The sequence below is a fragment of the Bombina bombina genome, chromosome 6, assembly GCF_027579735.1.
Source record: "Bombina bombina isolate aBomBom1 chromosome 6, aBomBom1.pri, whole genome shotgun sequence".
In the NCBI taxonomy this organism is placed as follows: Eukaryota; Metazoa; Chordata; class Amphibia; order Anura; family Bombinatoridae; genus Bombina; species Bombina bombina.
In genome coordinates, this window is record NC_069504.1 from 1026377216 (window position 1) to 1026395957 (window position 18742).

At 35.8% G+C, this 18742-nt stretch overlaps 1 protein-coding gene across 2 annotated transcripts in view; it reads right to left on the reverse strand.

The window, feature by feature from the left end:
- The window catches only part of ABTB3 (ankyrin repeat and BTB domain containing 3), a 328216-nt gene that overhangs the window by 147507 nt on the left and 161967 nt on the right, over positions 1–18742 (reverse strand). The gene's annotated exons all lie outside the window — the stretch shown is intronic.

Below are 18742 nucleotides of genomic sequence, written 5' to 3' on the forward strand. Positions count from 1 at the left end.
CAGGGCAGCAGTGCAGTACTAGGAACTAGCTGCTGATTGGTGGCTGCAAATACATGCCTGTCGCCATTGGCTCACCAGATGTATTCACCTAGCTCTCTCAGTTGAGGTTCTAGAACTTAATATTTTTTTGGGGGGGGGGTTAATTGGAGGGCTAACAAAGGGGGGGACACATAATACACAGAGCTATTTACAGCTCAACCACTGAGCACCACTCAGCACCCCCTTAGAACTGCCACTGCCCTCGGTAGTACATTGCGTTTCCTAAACATACTCTTTAACAAAGGATATTAAGAGAGCGAATTTGATAATAAAAGTAAATTGTTGCATGCTATATCTGAATCATGAAAGTTTCTTTTTTACTTTACTGTCCCTTTAAATGAAACATCTTTCTTAACAACTAAATGCTGGTCACCCTTGTTTTCTAGCTCGCATCATACTACATAAGAAAAATAGTGATCTGAAGTTCCGCAAACTTGCATAGTATGATGCTTTACAGACATAGCAGAATTGCTCCTCCATTCCCACATTTTGTTTGCAATGGTAATCAATTTCTGTCATCCATATGAAATTTATCCCCTCTTCGAGTGTGTCCAGAAAGGAGTTCCAGGAAAATACAGGACAGACGTGTATCCTCATTCGCTCCATGGAGGAAGCAAGCAGGCAACCGGCATACGTTCCCAAAGAATGCCAGGAACCAGGCTGGCAACAGGTGCAAAGTTCGTTTCAATAGTAACAATGGTAGCGATATAGTGATATAGTACTCATCACTCTTGAGAAAGTCCCTACGTTACTGGGACGAAACGCGTAGAGCCCCGCCCCCTATACGTCAGTTGTTTGATCCAGTGAGGCCGTCCTTAGTTCTTAATCTGCAGCACAGAACTTTTGGATTTGGGAGCCTAGGATCTTATATATTTGCCAGATAAAGTACTATATCACTATATCGCTACCATTGTTACTATTGAAACTAACTTTGCACCTGTTGCCAGCCTGGTTCCTGGCATTCTTTGGGAACGTATGCCGGTTGCCTGCTTGCTTCCTCCGTGGAGTGAATGAGGATACACGTCTGTCCTGTCTTTTCCTGGAACTCCTTTCTGGACACACTCGAAGAGGGGATAAGTGTTATTGATACACTATATGCCATTTTATGTTTTATACTTTGTGAGTTGCCACTTGTCGTTTTTTATGTCATTAAATTTTGTTACACCCTGCATTTGAGTCTGCGCTCCTCTCCTCTATCTTTTTAGATCGTTTGCTTTCAATCAAGGTCTGTGGATTCACCTGTCTTAGAGGAGCAGCAGGATTCTCTTGTGTTTATATATCACCCACATATATGGACTTGAATACCTTGTATATTTATATGTTTTTATGAATTGAAACGTTTTATTAACTTATTGCCATTTTTTATTTATTTGTTTTCTGTAATTAAGTAACTATTTGATATTTATTCCATGTTCTAACTTATATTAGAGATTAGCGCTACTTCAGGTGTGTTGTCTCTTCACACCTACTTTTTCCATCCATATGAAATAGCAACATGAAAAGGGTAAAGATGATTACATTTAAATTAAAAGTAATACACCAGTATCAGTTTTGTGCCTTTGCTCATTGGTTGATAGTCACTTTTAACTAATGCTCATTGGCTTCTTCGTTGATAGGTAAAACCTGATCTTTGAGTGTTAGTTGAAAGTACCCAAAAAATCAATAAGTATTAGTAGAAAGTGTCCAACTAATATTTATTCAGCCAATCAAAATGTCAACATTCTTAGAAGTTCCTTTTTCGTATGGATGAGGATTTTGAGTTGAGTGTCCCTTTATGTACACATACATGATGCATATGTATAATTAATCAAATGAAGAGATTGGTAGAGCAGTGACTTGACTTGCCTGTGCTGCAGAATAATTTGTAAGTTTATTAGATTTCAGAAGGAAAAATAACTAATATATTTATCTGCTTAACTTCTAAAATGAAACTTAAATATTAAGGTACATGCCAAGTAGATCCAAAGTTATGATCAGACAAAAATCTATTGTACATCTATTTCATTGCTTTTTGCATTTATAGAGAGGAATATTTATTCAACCACATATAGAGACGTTTTTTATATGCTATATGCCCTTTTGAGACCTCAGATTTGTGGACTTTGAAAGCTACTTTATGCCAGTTGTATGGCAAAAAGAGACTTCAGATGTTTAGTAGAACAAAGGGGAAAGATTTTATCAAAATATTCTAAGCAGCAGGTGGGATCCCAGATGTCTTGGGTCCCTGGAGAGATTGCACCACCTATTTATTCCACTCATTAATATTTGTGTTTATATGTTTAAAAAAAGAAAAAAATCTGTTGAAAGCATTATAATCTTTGGCTAAAGTTTTTAGCAAACAGGATGTTCCAAGATACATTCTTCACACTATGGGGCTGATTTATTAAGGGCCGAATGGCCCTGAATGCCCCTTCGGGGTCACTGTTAAAGAGACACTAAACCCAAAAAAATTTCTTTCATGATTCAGATAGAGCATGCAATTTTAAGCAACTTTCTAATTTACTCCTATTATCAATTTTTCTTCATTCTCTTGCTATCTTTATTTAAAAAACCAGGGATGTGATGCATAGGAGTGGCCAATTTTTGGTTGAGAACCTGGGTTATGCTTGCTTATTGGTGGGTAAATGTAAGCCTTCAATAAGCAAGCGCTATCCATGGTGATGAACCTAAAATGGGCTGGCTGCTAATATTTACATTCCTGCTTTTAAAATAAAGATAGCAAGAAAACGAAGAAAAAATTGATAAAAAGAGTAAATTAGAAAGTTGCTTAAAATGTCATGCTCTAAATCATGAATCATGAAAGAAAAAAATTGGGTTCAGTGTCCCTTTAAGAAGCAGCTCCTTAACTTGTACACCTCCTCTGAGGCTGCGGACAGCAATCCGCCTGATGTCATACGATCAGGTTGATTGATACCCCCTACTAGCGGTCGATTGGCCACAAATCAGCAGGTGGCATTGCACAAGCAGTTCACCAGAATTGCTTGTGCAATGTTAAATGCCGGCAGCGTATGCTGTCGGGCGGACATGATCCGCTACAGCAGATCACGTTCATCCGACTATTAATAAATCTGCCCCTATATGCTGATTATAACATGTTTACAAACATTTCCAGATTGTCTTTGTTTACTATTTCACATCTAAAAAGACGCGTAATGTTGTGGGTTTTAGGGGGCATTAATTAAGGGGCAGAGTGGAAGAGAAGCAGGTCGCCTGGTAAAAAATCTATTGTGTCAGCATCTTCTTCCATTCAGATATTCCTCAGAAACTCAACATCATGGGGTCCATTTATTATGCGGCGGATGCTGCTTCGGAGGCCCATCGTTTCAGGCTCGCCTGAAACGTAAGTTAAGAAGCAGTGGTGGTAAGAACTTTTAGGTGGCGGATTGAAATCATCCCGATCCGATCGGGATGATTGACAGCCCCTGCTATCGGTTGATTAGTCACCAGTGAGCAGGGGGCAGCATTGCACAAGCAATTCACCAGGAATGCTTGTGCAATGTTAAATGTGGACAGCGTATGTTGTCAGCACTTAGCGATGCCGAGCTCGACATTTAATAAATCAACCCCCATGTATGTAAAAGTTAAACAGCATTACATTACAACTTGTAAGCTTTTTGTTAAACAAGCATGCAGTATTAGTTTATCATCTTAAATTAAACAAAATATAATTTGGTTCAGCCACAAATATAAGCACCGCCAAACAACGTATTTCCTCATGTTTTGTACAATGCATACACAATAAAAATGCTTAGGTATACTGCCACCGTCATATTAATATTCAAATTACCTAAACAATTATGACCAATTATCCAAGTGAAACTATGACGCAAATATGAGATGAAATTGTTGTGAATTTGCAGAAAAGCAGTTTTCCCAATGCCTAGGGCAGTACAAAACTAAACTGGTCAATAAAAAAGAAGAATATCTGGTTATGGCAAACACAAACATATGCAATGCCATGTCCCATTCTAATGGCACGATCACCAGTCAGATGATTCATCCCACCAGTGCAGGACCTTGCTACTGTGTATTGTGGGAAGTATGCTATAAGGTTATAGCTCCTTATAGCTGTGGATAATTATATGATTTTCAGAGTTTACCCACACATTGGTTCTAAAAAATTACATTCTTCCTTACATTTATTAATTAGCTGGATAATGTATCATGTCATATAGCAAAGAACACAAAGAGCTCAACTTAAGTCAACACATGTGGTATGTATTGAAACAGACTCTTTTCAATATAAATCCACCGCCTTCCAATCTGAAGCAACTAGAGGACAAGCCTTAATCTAGATGTAACGTTGACTGCTACAGTTTTATTGCAATCTTTTATTTCTGCACTTGGAATGAGATATTGGAGCATTCAGTTAAAAAAAAAAAAGGTTCAATGGAGCACATTCAGTTGAATACTGCTGGGTAATATTTCAAAAGATGAAAAGTGCTGTAATCTCTATGATATTTGGTTATATGTGTGTGCGTGCATACAGAGTCAACCTGTACACAAGAAAGCCCAACATAAAGTCAGAATAGAATGTACACCTGCAGTTAATAAAGGCATTTGATTCAAGTCTGTGAATATACTTAACAAAGAGTAAAAACCACAAGCAAAACCCACATAACCATGGCTGGCTCTAAAGGTTTTATGATTTCAGCTTCAAGTGCCTTTTAGTAAGTTTGGTTTCCAGTGTGGATTCTATGCTAGGAGTTCTGTACAAACGCAAAAAATATATGGAACCATGCGGGGTTAATAAAAATGCACCATGTAAGGACATCGCTAACTCTTTGACACTGGCAATAATTCCTTAACCTCAATGGCTGTCAGAAAACAGTTGTATTAAAGTCTACTGTAGTACAGGCAACTCTCTTTAATCATGTCTTTATTCTTTACAAATATGAATATCAAGAAACATATTATAATTAGAATAATTAACAATGGCATCCCAGGAACCATATATAGAGGTATATAGGTGATCCACAGGAAGACATAGCCAAAAGTAGAGGAGCCATTTATAATTGCTAATGCCCCATATAAACTTACAAATACAATGGTAGGAAAACATAACTCTAGTGAGAAGGATGAACAATGTTCATTGTAGGAGTTAAAGAGGGAGCAGCCGTTATGAAGGCCGTGGTCCCCCCAGAGACTTCTATGAAGTCAAATTTTTTATCACACATTATACAAAAGTATATTTTTAACATGAGGTAAAATACTTTCAGTAGGATTAAAATGTGTGGTCTATTAGATATTATCAATCTATAATGCAGTTCATGAAGTTCACCTCAGTTTCATAAAATATATTAATTTTGTCCATCCAATCAGAAATGTCATTTTTGCATAGCCCCCAATATTTCAAGGGGCAAAGGAATGTCAATTGCAATATTTGATGCTGTTCTTGGTGTGTTTTCCACATTTTAGCAAATTTCAGTTCACTCAGCTAGCTGAGTTCTACATAACACATGTTCTACAAAACAGGGTCACCAATATTTCAGTGGATGAGTGAATGGGGAATAAATCAAGATAGTATTCAAAGGTTATATCTGACAAAACCATTCAAACTGCCAAATTCTAAATAGGAAGATCAAAATAAGCATTGGTTATAAACAACAAGTGTATGCAAGTTCAGTTATCCTAATCACTTGAAATTTGATTACAACAACAAAAAATTGGTAAATATTTGTTTAAAAAAATGTGGCAAAAAAGATTTGTCACTTTCTACTTTGTAATCCTTTATAGTTTAACACCAGCTTCTGGTATGTAAAAAAATATACCGTCAATCACTTATTTACATGTAGCTTTTAATTTAGCCCACTAGTTGTCAGAGAATGCAGCAAGTAGTTAAGGGAAATATTGATGTATGCTAATAATTCAGCTCAGGGTTCAGTAGAATATACATTTTTATTTTTTTTTAACAACAAGAGTTTTATGTACAGCTTTTAATATACCTAAAAGTACTTTCTCCATTTTTAATTAATAAGCCAGGAAGGATATTAAACTCAAAATTTAATTTCCTACAAAAATGCTTAAAGGGACATGAAACCCAAATTTTTTTCATTGATAATTTGGAAAAAATCATGCAATTTTAAACAACTTTCTAATTTACTTCTATTATCTAATGTGCTCCATTCTCTTGATATCCTTTGCTGAAAAGCATATCTAGATAGGCTCAGTAGCTGCTGATTGGTGGCTGCACATAGATGCCTCGTGTGATTGGCTCGCCTATGTGCATTGATATTTATTCAACAAAGGCTATCTAAATAATTAAACAAATTTGATAATAGAAGTAAATGAGAAAGTTGTTTAAAATTGAATTTTCTGTCTGAATCATGAAAGAAAGAATTGGGTTTAATGTCCCTTTAATTAGGTATAGTAAAAGGTTTAATGCACTTTTATTATTTGTTTTGACCACTTTTCTTATTACTTGTTTCTGATTTTTTTTTTCTACTATGTTAGAGAACCATGATCCCACAAAATTCTATACAGTGATAGCTTGATCAGTGGAGGAGCTCAGTTATACCTGTTTCTAATTGGCTACATCAAATAAGGTAACACAAATATTCAGGGCATTTTTCAGTGGGGGGGTCCCTTGCCTGTAAAACAACACATCTTATATTAAACATATTGTTTAAAAAGCTTTTGAAACATTTATTTTGTCTGGATATATTTTGCAATGCAGCACTTAATTGCTGATTAATAGAAAAGGAGATAAAATAAAGAATACTCAGGAGTCAATGGGTATTCTATTTGTTGCTACTAAAAGGACATCTTTAAAACATTTATAATCTGTGCAAACAACTGTTAACCAGTATTAATTGCTACTATACTATGCATATAAATTATTTTAATATCCTATTAAAACTTAAAAGAGGTAGTTACATAATAGTGGTTCAATTTCTGTTGTACAACCAATGATTTAAGTGTTTTAATACACAATACAGACATTAGACCCCTTTACCAATAGCCTTCACTCCCTTGTAAATAGGCTGAATAGATATCTGAAAATATTGTGCATGACAAACAAGAAATTCCTTTTTCAGTCATAACAACAAAAAAAGATAAAAGGGTTGACCATTTTTTGTGATCTTCTATACAAAGTCACACCTTGAAATTGCAAAGGAGTTTAGCATTAGAGATGCATAGTGGTCTTGTCTTTGATCTGACATTCCTTTAATAAGGGAAAGAGGAAGGTTTTAATGTAGATTATCCCTAAGGATTATCCTTTATTTTATCTTTATTGTTTTCCAAGTTTCTGTGGTAGAAGACAACGTTCAGCATTTCATAAAGATTGGTTGAAATCCACCTCCATATTTTGTCATTGCACAGATTTTAGTTAAGTATAGAAAACTAATCAGACTAAACACAATTAAAAAGCGCCCTATAAAAAGTACATATATCACTTGAAAGGATATATGAATATGCCGAATTCTGTGTAGTACACAGAAAAATGCAGGTGTTGGAGTTGCTGCCCCTTATAAATCACGGAACTGGAAACCGGGTTATAGCTGTATAGAAAGATATAGAAAACAGGGCGCACACTCCTCTAAGCGTAGTAAGTAAAATCACAGAAAATGTATTACAAATGATGACAAATAAAAACTCACAAATTTTGACCTCAAACAACTATGAGGTATGAGTCAGGCACTTAGAAAAACGTATAGATCTCTCATCGATATCCCCCAAAAACCAACAGTGGCAGAGTTCCAGGGATACTTCCTTAATACATAAGGAGTCAATAAAGAACAATTTGGAATAACCGTCACAAACAACACAGTTGCTCAAGGCCACGCCCACCGTTTTACGCCAACACAATCAGCTGTTCTAGTGAGCCGGCTATTGTGTTTGAGTTTTTATTTGTCATCATTTGTAATAAATTTTCTGTGATTTCACTTACTACGCTTAGAGGAGTGGGCGCCCTGTTTTCTATATCTTTCTATATAGAAAACTAATATTTCAGTATCACTGCTTTTGAAAATATTTCAATAAGAGTGTTTCTTTTTAACAAAGAATAATAACTAAAGGGTGGTTTATCTTGCAAAAGATATGTGCTTTAATATAGATTAAACAATTCAATATTGCATTAATGTGATTGAGAACTATGTCCATATTCTAGGGCATTTCAATTTATCTTTCTGTCAGATTAACAGCAATTGATCATATAAATTTGTGTTCCAGTGTAGGAAAAATACATTGCCCCCAAAAGAAGGCCGCTGTTTATACATTTAAAAATTGTGCTAGTGCGTATTAGTAATTACACAGTTTCTACTTTTCATATTTAACACATACACAAGGGCTTTAACCTGTAACAAAATAGGCCTTTGTATTGAAAATTGATATTGGAAGATGCTTTTCTTCAAAACATTAGTTTCTTTGGAAACTAAATTGAATTTCTAATATGCTGTGAAGTATGAAGTTAACCTTTACTGCACAAGTTGGCCTTTGCAACACTCTAGTAGTGTTGTTGAGAAATATATCAGCATATTTGTTTAAAGGGACATAATACTCATATGCTAAATCACTTGAAACTGATGCAGTATAACTGTAAAAAGCTGACAGGAAAATATCACCTGAGCATCTCTATGTAAAAAAGGAAGATATTTTACCTCACAATCTTCTCAGCTCAGCAGAGTAAGTTCTGTGTAAAAAGTTATACTCAGCTGCTCCTAGCTGCAGGTAAAAATAAAAAAAAAATGAAGAAATGAACAGCAGCCAATCAGCATCAGCAGTGCTGAGGTCATAAACTCTTACTGTGATCTCATGAGATTTGACTTAACTCTCATGAGATTTCATAGTAAGCTTCCTTTACCTGATTGGTGAAATAATATGAGAGTTCACGAGGCTCATCCTTTCAGCTGTCCTAGGACAGACACACTAAAATGCTGCTTAGAAATCCTTTACAATGGGAGGTGGCTACTGAGGAACTTTTGAGGTAAAATATCTTTCTTTTTTACATAGAGATGTTCAGGAGATATTTTCTAGTCAGCTTTTTACAGCTATGCTGCATCACTTTCAAGTGTTTTAACATTTGGGTATTATGGCCCTTTAACTAAACTTTACTAGATCTAATAATTGCATAAACCAGAGTGACTGCAGCTAGAGATGGGTTAATGTTTTGCAATATTAATATATCTGCTAACTGTCCCGGTTGTCATTGGACAGTCTTTGTTTTTAGCTTTCTGTTCTGTAGTATAATTGTCCTAGGAATCTGTCCCCAATTGTAAAAATTTCTTGAGGTGTGGGTTTGTCATGGTTGTCTGACTAAGAGAATTACATATTTATTGGACTTAAATACAACATTTTGGTGTGTTTTTTGCACATCCATTGCACTTAAATTACAATTTACGCTGTGCATATTTAATACAAATTATTCCTGTGTAATTTACATACAAACTATGTTTTTTGCTAAAACACAATTTTTGGTAAATTATTGTGTTACTTTTTTCTATACACCTTAGTTTTGTAAGATAGTTAAAATAAAAATGTTGTTGTGCACTTTGGAATGTGTGCGTCTCCTCCCCATACGAATATGCAGTATACGCCCCTTAGAGAGACACGCTGTTTTCAGGGTAAAAAGTGACTTTAGATCAATCTTCCAGAGAAACAGAAGTACTGGTGAGCATTCTTTAATAATTTCGGCAGCCCAGAGACCTTTAGATCCTCGGGCCCTAAGTGTGAATGTGTTATCAAGTTGCTGTGTATTTATTATTTATATACATGGATATTAATTACTGTCCTCTACCTAATTCTTCAAAAAGCAAAGGTCAATAACTCCTGCTGACAACATTAAAACCTGATTAAAAAAGTCCCAAGCTGTAATATCACAAAGCATCACATGTTGCATTTCAGAGCAATGCCTTATTATTTTATTATGATCTAAATGTTTTCTAAGTATCTAGTATTCTGTAGGAGTTAAAGGGACACAAAACCCAATTTTTCTCTCATATGATTCAGATAGAGCATGCAATTTTAAGCAACTTTCTCATTTATTCCTATTAACAATTTTTCTCCGTACTCTTGGTATCTTTATTTGAAAAGCAGGAATGTTAAAGGGACACTGAACCCAAATGTTTTCTTTCATGATTCAGATAGAGCATGCAATTTTAAGCAACTTTCTAATTTACTCCTATTATCAAATTTTCTTTATTCTCTTGGTATCTTTATTTGAAAAGCAAGAATGTAAGTTTTTCGTGAACGACCTGGGTTGTTCTTGCTGATTGGTGGATAAATTCACCCACCAATAAACAAGTGCTGTCCAGGGTCTGAATAAAAAATTGACTGGCTCCTTAGCTTAGATGCCTTCTTTTTCAAATAAAGATAGCAAGAGAACGAAGTAAATTAGAAAGTTGCTTAATATTGCATGCTCTATCTGAATCACGAAACAAAACATTTGGGTTCAGTGTCCCTTTAAGCTTAGGAGCCGGACCATTTTTGGTTCAGCACCCTGGTATCTCTTGCTGATTGGTGTGTAAATGTAGCCACCTATCAGCAAGCACTAACCAGGGTTCTGAACCAAAAATGGGCCGGCTCTTAAGCTTAAATTCCTGCTTTTTTAAATAAAGATACCAAGAGAAAGAAGAAAATTTGATAACAGGAGTAAATTAGAAAGTTGTTTAAAATTGCATGCTCTATCTGAATCATGAAAGAAAAAAAATGGATTTACTCTCCCTTTAACTCACAAGACCACAGACAAAAAAATATATTAACTGCATTCTCTCACATATTTGTATTTTTAAATATGTTTATCACAATATAACAATCTCAGATCCTAAAATACTTCATGAAATCAGCCTTATAATCTTGTATATTATTGAGTAAAATATGCTCAGTCCCTGAGCACAGGGTAGTTTGGAAATTGAAGTTTTCCTTCTTTAAAAAAATCAAATTTGAGTGTCTAACTGCACAAGGGAAATTAAAATCAAAAATAACTTGCACGATTCAGATCAGAACATGCAATTGTAAACAACTTAGAATAAACAATTTGCATAAAAGCATGTGCAAGAATGTAAATGCATTTTGTGATTGGCTGATGACTGTCACATGATAAAAGGGGAAGGAAAAATAAACTAACTGACATTTGTCAGAAAAAAAATCTACTACTCATTTGAAATTCATACTATACTTTTTATTATGTATTTTTTTTACGCATTTGTTGCAATGATTATATTGTTTTAATGCCCTTTTATTCAAAGGTTGTACTAACTAATCCATATAAAAAATAATCTCATAGAGCTTGTCCTCTATGGGAAGTCTTTCATTACATATTAGATTAGAATGTTATAACTTCGCTGGTATAATTGCTACATTTAAAAAAACATTTTCAGAGATACTTTGCAGCAGAGAAATCAAGTAAGATGATTATGGAAAAATGAACTACGTCAGCCAATGAATTCCATAACTCCACCCACTTTGCTTTGCTCCAAAACACTAAATAAATTGCCCACAGTATGCACAGAATATTAAATAATATATTTTGTTGTCTAATTTTTAAACTGCAGGGGCTTTACAGATGCCAGCTGACCAAATTAGATATATTATTTTATTCTGCTTTTTAAGAATACAAACCAAAATCAGGAGTGTCCCACGAAAATTAGGACATTTGGCAAGTATAATGCTGGTACAGCCACAATGATGCAACAACTGACTGATCCTCACACCATAGTCATCCATTTCATGCCCATGTATCAGGGCAGATTTTTTACAGTGTGGTATAGACTCTTGGGACAATTATATTATATGACAAAATGCGATTATGGCTTGTTTAGACACAATGATGCAAAAATGATATCACAACTGATTCCCACACCACAGTGATCCATGTTAAGCCCAAATCTCTAGGCAGATTTTTTTCAAAAGTAGTATACTTTTTGGGACAATTATAACATGGGAGAAGAGCTAAAAAAACAAGACTGTCCCACCAAAATTGGGACAGTTGGCAAGTGTGAGCTGATGCAGCCACAATAACACAATTAGTACAAAAAGAGGTTGTAAAAAAGAGCAATCAGAAATAAGATCAACTTTATAATTAAACATTTTAAATTAAAATAAAACTGTAGATTATGGGCTCCATGTAGAAAGCAGCTTAAGCTCCTCCGGAGCCCTTGCAGGGAAGGTTCGCAAATGCGAGCCTGCTTCTTGCAATATAAGAAGGTGGCGAAGAGAAATCACAGATTTCTGATTGACAGTCCCTTCTCGCACACGATTGGTTGCACAAGAAAAGGGGTGGGCTTTACATGCTCAATTGAGCGTGTAATGATACATAAGGGCAGTGGATACTGTTTGTCCACTGCCCGTATGCTGCGAAGGCGAGCGGACAATTTCTCAAGTTGAGAAAGCTTGTCCGTTCGCCTTTTAATACATGGAGCCCTATACGAGAATGGTTTAATAAAGCAGGAATTCAATTTTAAAACAATAAACATTTTTATAATTTAACTAATGCAATGTATATGATGTGAATATAGATAAGTAAAAGAATTTAAGGAAAAAACTGCCCTCTGATTTTTTCTTATACTGTAGTTAAAGCTGAGACTAGCAATCAGCATTTTTAATTAGAAACATGACCAAGAAGCATACATTTTGTCAGCACAATTGTTTATGAATCCAGATGGGATAATATATAGTCGCATTCCATAACATGGGAATTTGACGAGATATCTCACACCTGTGGTTCAGATTTTAGAGAGAAAGCAAAGAGAATTGGAACAATCTATCTTCTTTAAATCATATGTATATATATATATTGGCAACTAACGATAATGCAAAATGATGGAAACCACAAAAATACACTGTGGATTTTCATGCCAGGATAAATTTGTGCAAGCTGAATTCCTTCTGCCTCTGCAAAATGTATCCGGCTGCTTTTGGCAAAGGCTTATTATGAGTTAATTAAGATTAGTGGAAACTTGCTGTTCTGAAAAAAAAAAAAATCCATTAAAGAAAATGGATGTATTATAACTGGCATCCATATATTATATAGATAGAGAAGCACAAGCTATGTGTAATGATATAGATAGCAAGAAAGAGAAAGCTGATTAGAGGGTGGGGATTGCTGTTGCATTGTTCCATCCTCTTTAAAGGGAAACAAAGTGATACTAAACCCAATTTTTTTTTTCTTTCATGGTTCAGATAGACCATGGAATTCTAAGCAACTTTCTAATTTACTCCTATTATGAAATTTTCTTTGTTCTGTTGCTATCTTTATTTGAAAAGCATGAATGTAAAGCTTAGGAGCTGGCCCATTTTTGGTTCAGCACCTGGGTAGTGCTTGCTGATTGGTGGATAAATGTAGCCACCAATAAGCAAGTGCTATCCAGCGTGCTAAATGTTATATTCCTGCTTTTCAAATAAAGAGAGCAAGAGAACAAAGAACAATTTATAATAGGAGTAAATTAGAAAGTTGCTTAGAATTGTAGGCTCTATCTGGGTTTAGTATCCCTTTAAGTTTCCCTTGAGTAACCAGCTAGCTCTCAGTAGTGCATTACTGCTCCTGAATCTTACTAGGTATGCTTTTCAACAAAGGATACTGAGAGAAGTAAACTTGTGAGTAAAAGTAAACGTTTCTTAAAATCACATGTTCTTTATGTTTGGTTTTCATGTCTCTTTATCCCATTGCCAGACAGACACCATGATAGTGTCATAGTGAAAAAAGGCAACATTACAAGCAATGACACCAGTCAGAGTGCCTGCTTGCTGCTTGACAGAGAGGGAACGTATGGTCTTCAAACATTTTCTTTGTCTTGTAGATAAATTGTCGGCATTAGTTAATTGATTTAGAACATAAGATCGCTGACTGAGGTAAATGTTTGATCCTACCAAAATAATTGTTTAGTTGACCTCCCACCTATTTCCTTTAATAGGAAACTGACATTTTCAGTTTTCTTTGTGGTTTTCCTTCATTGTGTTTTTTATTTTTCAAGCTAACAAGCTGTGCTAATTTTTTGACCCACATATATATAGTTCGGAACAAAGACATAGCTGTACTTGAACTGTAAGGCTGAAGCTAATCCCACGCTGTGTAAGTGACCTTTATCAGAAAAAAAGCAAATACAGACAACTTCAGAGCCATTAAAATGAAAGTACTTGAGTCTACTGTACAGTTTCCATTTGAACACCTTTTAAATGTTACCAGATCATTTTGCAATATGTCTAAACGTTGGATATTGGAGATGCAAAAAACAAAACAAGTAATATTCAAAATTTGTATTGTGACATGGAATTACAAAATTAAAGTTTCCTTAATCAAAAACAATTAAATAAAAACTTCCAATTTTTCTTCTACTGGTGCTATCAATGTGACCTTGTTGTCTTGGTATTCTTGGTATTCATTAGAATATATTGCACTCTCTGCAGCACTATATGACGATGCTGTTAACAAACTTTAGTGACAATGTTATAATTAGCAGTTTACTTCTGGAATTCCAGCTTCTCTAGGGAGCACTCTTGTACAGCAAAAGCAATGCATTTCATAGCGAAAGTATGCAAGATACATAATGTATATATATTGCAATATTGTTCATTTTTATGAATTCATTTTTGGGCAGTTATACTCTGATTTTAATGTTACTTTACATGGGTAAGTTGAAAAAAGGCTCAAATTTAAATAGCACAGTTAAAAAGTATGACATTAATGATGCTAGTGCTGAGAGAGTGGCAATCAAAATAGAAGAATTTAATGCTTGGAAACTAATGGGTTAATGTGATTTGCGTACAGATTAACCCCTTGACTTCAGAATACATTATAACCCTCGCTGTTGGCCAAGGGATTAACAAATGTTTGCCCTGTGCTCTGTTTTTTATTGAAATCACTTTGGTGCTGACATTCAAAGTCATGTGATGCTTCAGCTGGTATTATGATTGGCATCACTATTGCACTTCAGTGCCAACATTTCAACAGTAAATTCTCTGAGGCAGAATGCAAGGCCTGACAGACCCCACAAGGTCTATTTGAGAACAATGCACCATATATTTTAGATAACAAAAACAACTGCATAAACATAAGTAAAATGAAATTGCAGATCCTCCTGAATCTTCTGAGCGCACAATTTCTTTACTAGTGGCACACAAACATTTGTTCAAGTGACACGTGCCAGCTGTACTGTAAATTACATTGTGGCGGAGTGAAATCATCAGTACAGCTGATGATTTCTGTACTGAAAATGACATAGGTGGCGGAGTGAAATCATCCCGATCCAATACGATTGTCCGCCAGTAAATAGGGGGCGGCATTGCACAAGTTTGTGCAATGTTAAATGCCGACAGCATATGAGGATGTGGCGACCATTAATAAATCTACCCCTATGTCTTCTGTATACTTGACTACCTAGTATATACAATCAGCAACTGCACTGGGGAAATGTATAGGTTCTTCTCAACAGACTTGTGCACGGCAGACAAATTTGTTTCGGTTAGTTTCAGACCGATTCTGATTTTTTAGAATTTTGTTATCGGATCGATTCGAAATTCGGATACATTCGAATGTATTCATTTCGGATTCATTTGGATTAGAATAAATTCGAATGTATTCGGTTCAGATTCGATTCTTAAATTCGAAAGTTTGGTATGTGTTAGGTGGGATGTGCTGTGTGTTAGACTAGTATTATGTACTGTATATTAGGTGTAACCTCTTAGAACCAACCTCACAGGTACCAGCTGCACAATTTGCACAGAGCTAGCAGAGGTATATAACCTAATATACAGTACATAATACTAGTGTAATACACAGCACATCCCACCTAAGTACCAACCACACAGGTACCAGCTGCACAATTTGCACAGAGCTAGCAGAGGTATATAACCTAATATACAGTACATAATACTAGTGTAATACACAGCACATCCCACCTAAGTACCAACCTCACAGATACCAGCTACACAATTTGCACAGAGCTAGCAGAGGTATATAACCTAATATACAGTACATAATACTAGTGTAATACACAGCACATCCCACCTAAGTACCAACCACACAGGTACCAGCTACATAATGTGCCCTGCACAGAGCTAGCAGAGTGATATAACCTAATATACTGTACAATACTAGTGTAATACACAGCACATCCCACCTAAGTACCAACCACACAGGTACCAGCTACATAATGTGCCCTGCACAGAGCTAGCAGAGTGATATAACCTAATATACTGTACAATACTAGTGTAATACACAGCACATCCCACCTAAGTACCAACCACACAGGTACCAGCTACATAATGTGCCCTGCACAGAGCTAGCAGAGGTATATAACCTAATATACAGTACATAATACTAGTGTAATACACAGCACATCCACCTAAGTACCAACCACACAGGTACCAGCTACATAATGTGCCCTGCACAGAGCTAGCAGAGGTATATAACCTAATATACAGTACATAATACTAGTGTAATACACAGCACATCCCACCTAAGTACCAACCACACAGGTACCAGCTACATAATGTGCCCTGCACAGAGCTAGCAGAGGTATATAACCTAATATACAGTACATAATACTAGTGTAATACACAGCACATCCCACCTAAGTACCAACCACACAGGTACCAGCTACATAATGTGCCCTGCACAGAGCTAGCAGAGGTATATAACCTAATATACAGTACATAATACTAGTGTAATACACAGCACATCCCACCTAAGTACCAACCACACAGGTACCAGCTGCACAATTTGCACAGAGCTAGCAGAGGTATATAACCTAATATACAGTACATAATACTAGTGTAATACACAGCACATCCCACCTAAGTACCAACCTCACAGGTACCAGCTGCACAATGTGCCCTGCACAGAGCTAGCAGAGTGATATAACCTAATATACTGTACAATACTAGTGTAATTGTGATTAGTCCATGGCCATATGAATGTAATGAATAAATCCAAACTAATTCGGATTTATTCATTACAAATGCATTCGGATTAGTTTAGGTTCGTTGCTAGGGTAGTTTGGTAATTCGAATCAATCCGAAGCTCTGAATTTGACAAATTTGTCCGAATTTCGATTTGGAACGAAACGCACGTGTCTACTTCTCAATACATATATCTTTACAGGCTAGCAATTGTGAGCTTGCTGTGCCTAGAACAGCAGTGCTTTCAGACCACTAACATTTATGGGTGCAAAATAAAAAAAAGATGATCACAAAGCTAAATATAGGAATATAAATATAGATAGGGAACCTCATTATATACTACAGGGCTTAGGAAAATCACATTGAAAGCTGTATGTATCTAAGAGTGTGCAGGTCAATCTGTGTGATATGTTTTTATTATTATTATTATTATTATTATTATTATTATTTTCCTATTAAAAAAATCCTGATTCAATCACCATTTGGCCAAATGCTACAACTAACTAATTTTATGCTTTTAGCCTAGCTGGGTGTATCTAAGCAAAGGTTGGCTCTTCTGTGTGTTCTATTTAAAATAACATAAAATGCTATCCTTTGCTGAAAAGCATATCTAGGCAGGCTCAGGAGAAGCAATGAGCAACTGGGAGCTAACTGCGGATTGGCAGCTGAATATATATGCCTCTTCCCATTGGCTCACTGGTGTGTTCAGCTACAAATACTAAGTGCTACAAATGTGATAATAGATAATTAGAAAGTCGTTTTTACATTGTATGCTCTACCGGAATCATGAAAGAAAACGTGTGCATTATGTCCCTGTAAGGTAATACAGTATATAGCAATGCTGAATTCTATTGTGGCTCACTAAACATTCTTAATCCCTTAACACCCTGTACCTCCCTGGTCTTTTAATTAGACTTGCTTTTTTAATAGCGCGGCTCTCAATGCCAGTGGCAAAACCTTGCTTTTCTAGGAGGCCTGCTGGAGGGAGGGAGGTTGTAATAGCGCGGTCTTGCTGCTGGCAGAGGTACCCATACTATTATGAACCTTAAAACCCTTAACGACCAGCAACATACAGGGAAAACCTTTATTCAGTAGTTACTTTTATGGGAAACCACAAAAGTATGTTTTAACCTCAGACATCCCAACTCTCCCCGAAGTTCAGGGGTCTCCCTGATTGTAATAGTGGTTCCCTGATGCCAGCAAATGGAATGCAATCTCCCTGAAACTCCAAGTACCATGATCCAATATGGCCCAAATCCAGAAAATTGTGTCTTAAAAAGGAATGCCTTTAGTTGCTGGGATGTTATAGAACCCTCAAAGCATGTATCAGTAACCAAAAAGCCCCCACTGATTTTAATAAAATAAAACACACCTTGTTTACTGCATGTAATTAAACTATATTTGAGCAGTCAACAAGCATACAATCACTGGAAAATAGGTTTATTGTATGTAAAGCTACTTTATTTTAATGTGACTTTAGTAGGAAGCTACTTTAATGATAATTCTTGATCTTATTTAGGGTTTCACGGTGTCCAATATATAACTGGGGGGGTGGTGTCACAGTAGCGGGTGAAGCCACCTCCCTGAAATGAGTTTTTGCAGGTTGGGATATCTGTAACCCTCACTCTCCATTTCACCCTGAAGCACTCTTTCTTATATAAAAGCTCCCGTACCCCAAACTATGTGCTGGGTAGCATAAAGGCAATGTACTAAAGAGGCTGTCTTGCATATTTGTGGTTATTGACATATTTACCAATTGTCAGTGCCACACTGAATACTGGGTGATTTGCAGTCACTAAAAATATCATGACAATGTATGAAATATAGTATCTAATACACTTTGAAAGATCACAATATGTCTAAACTA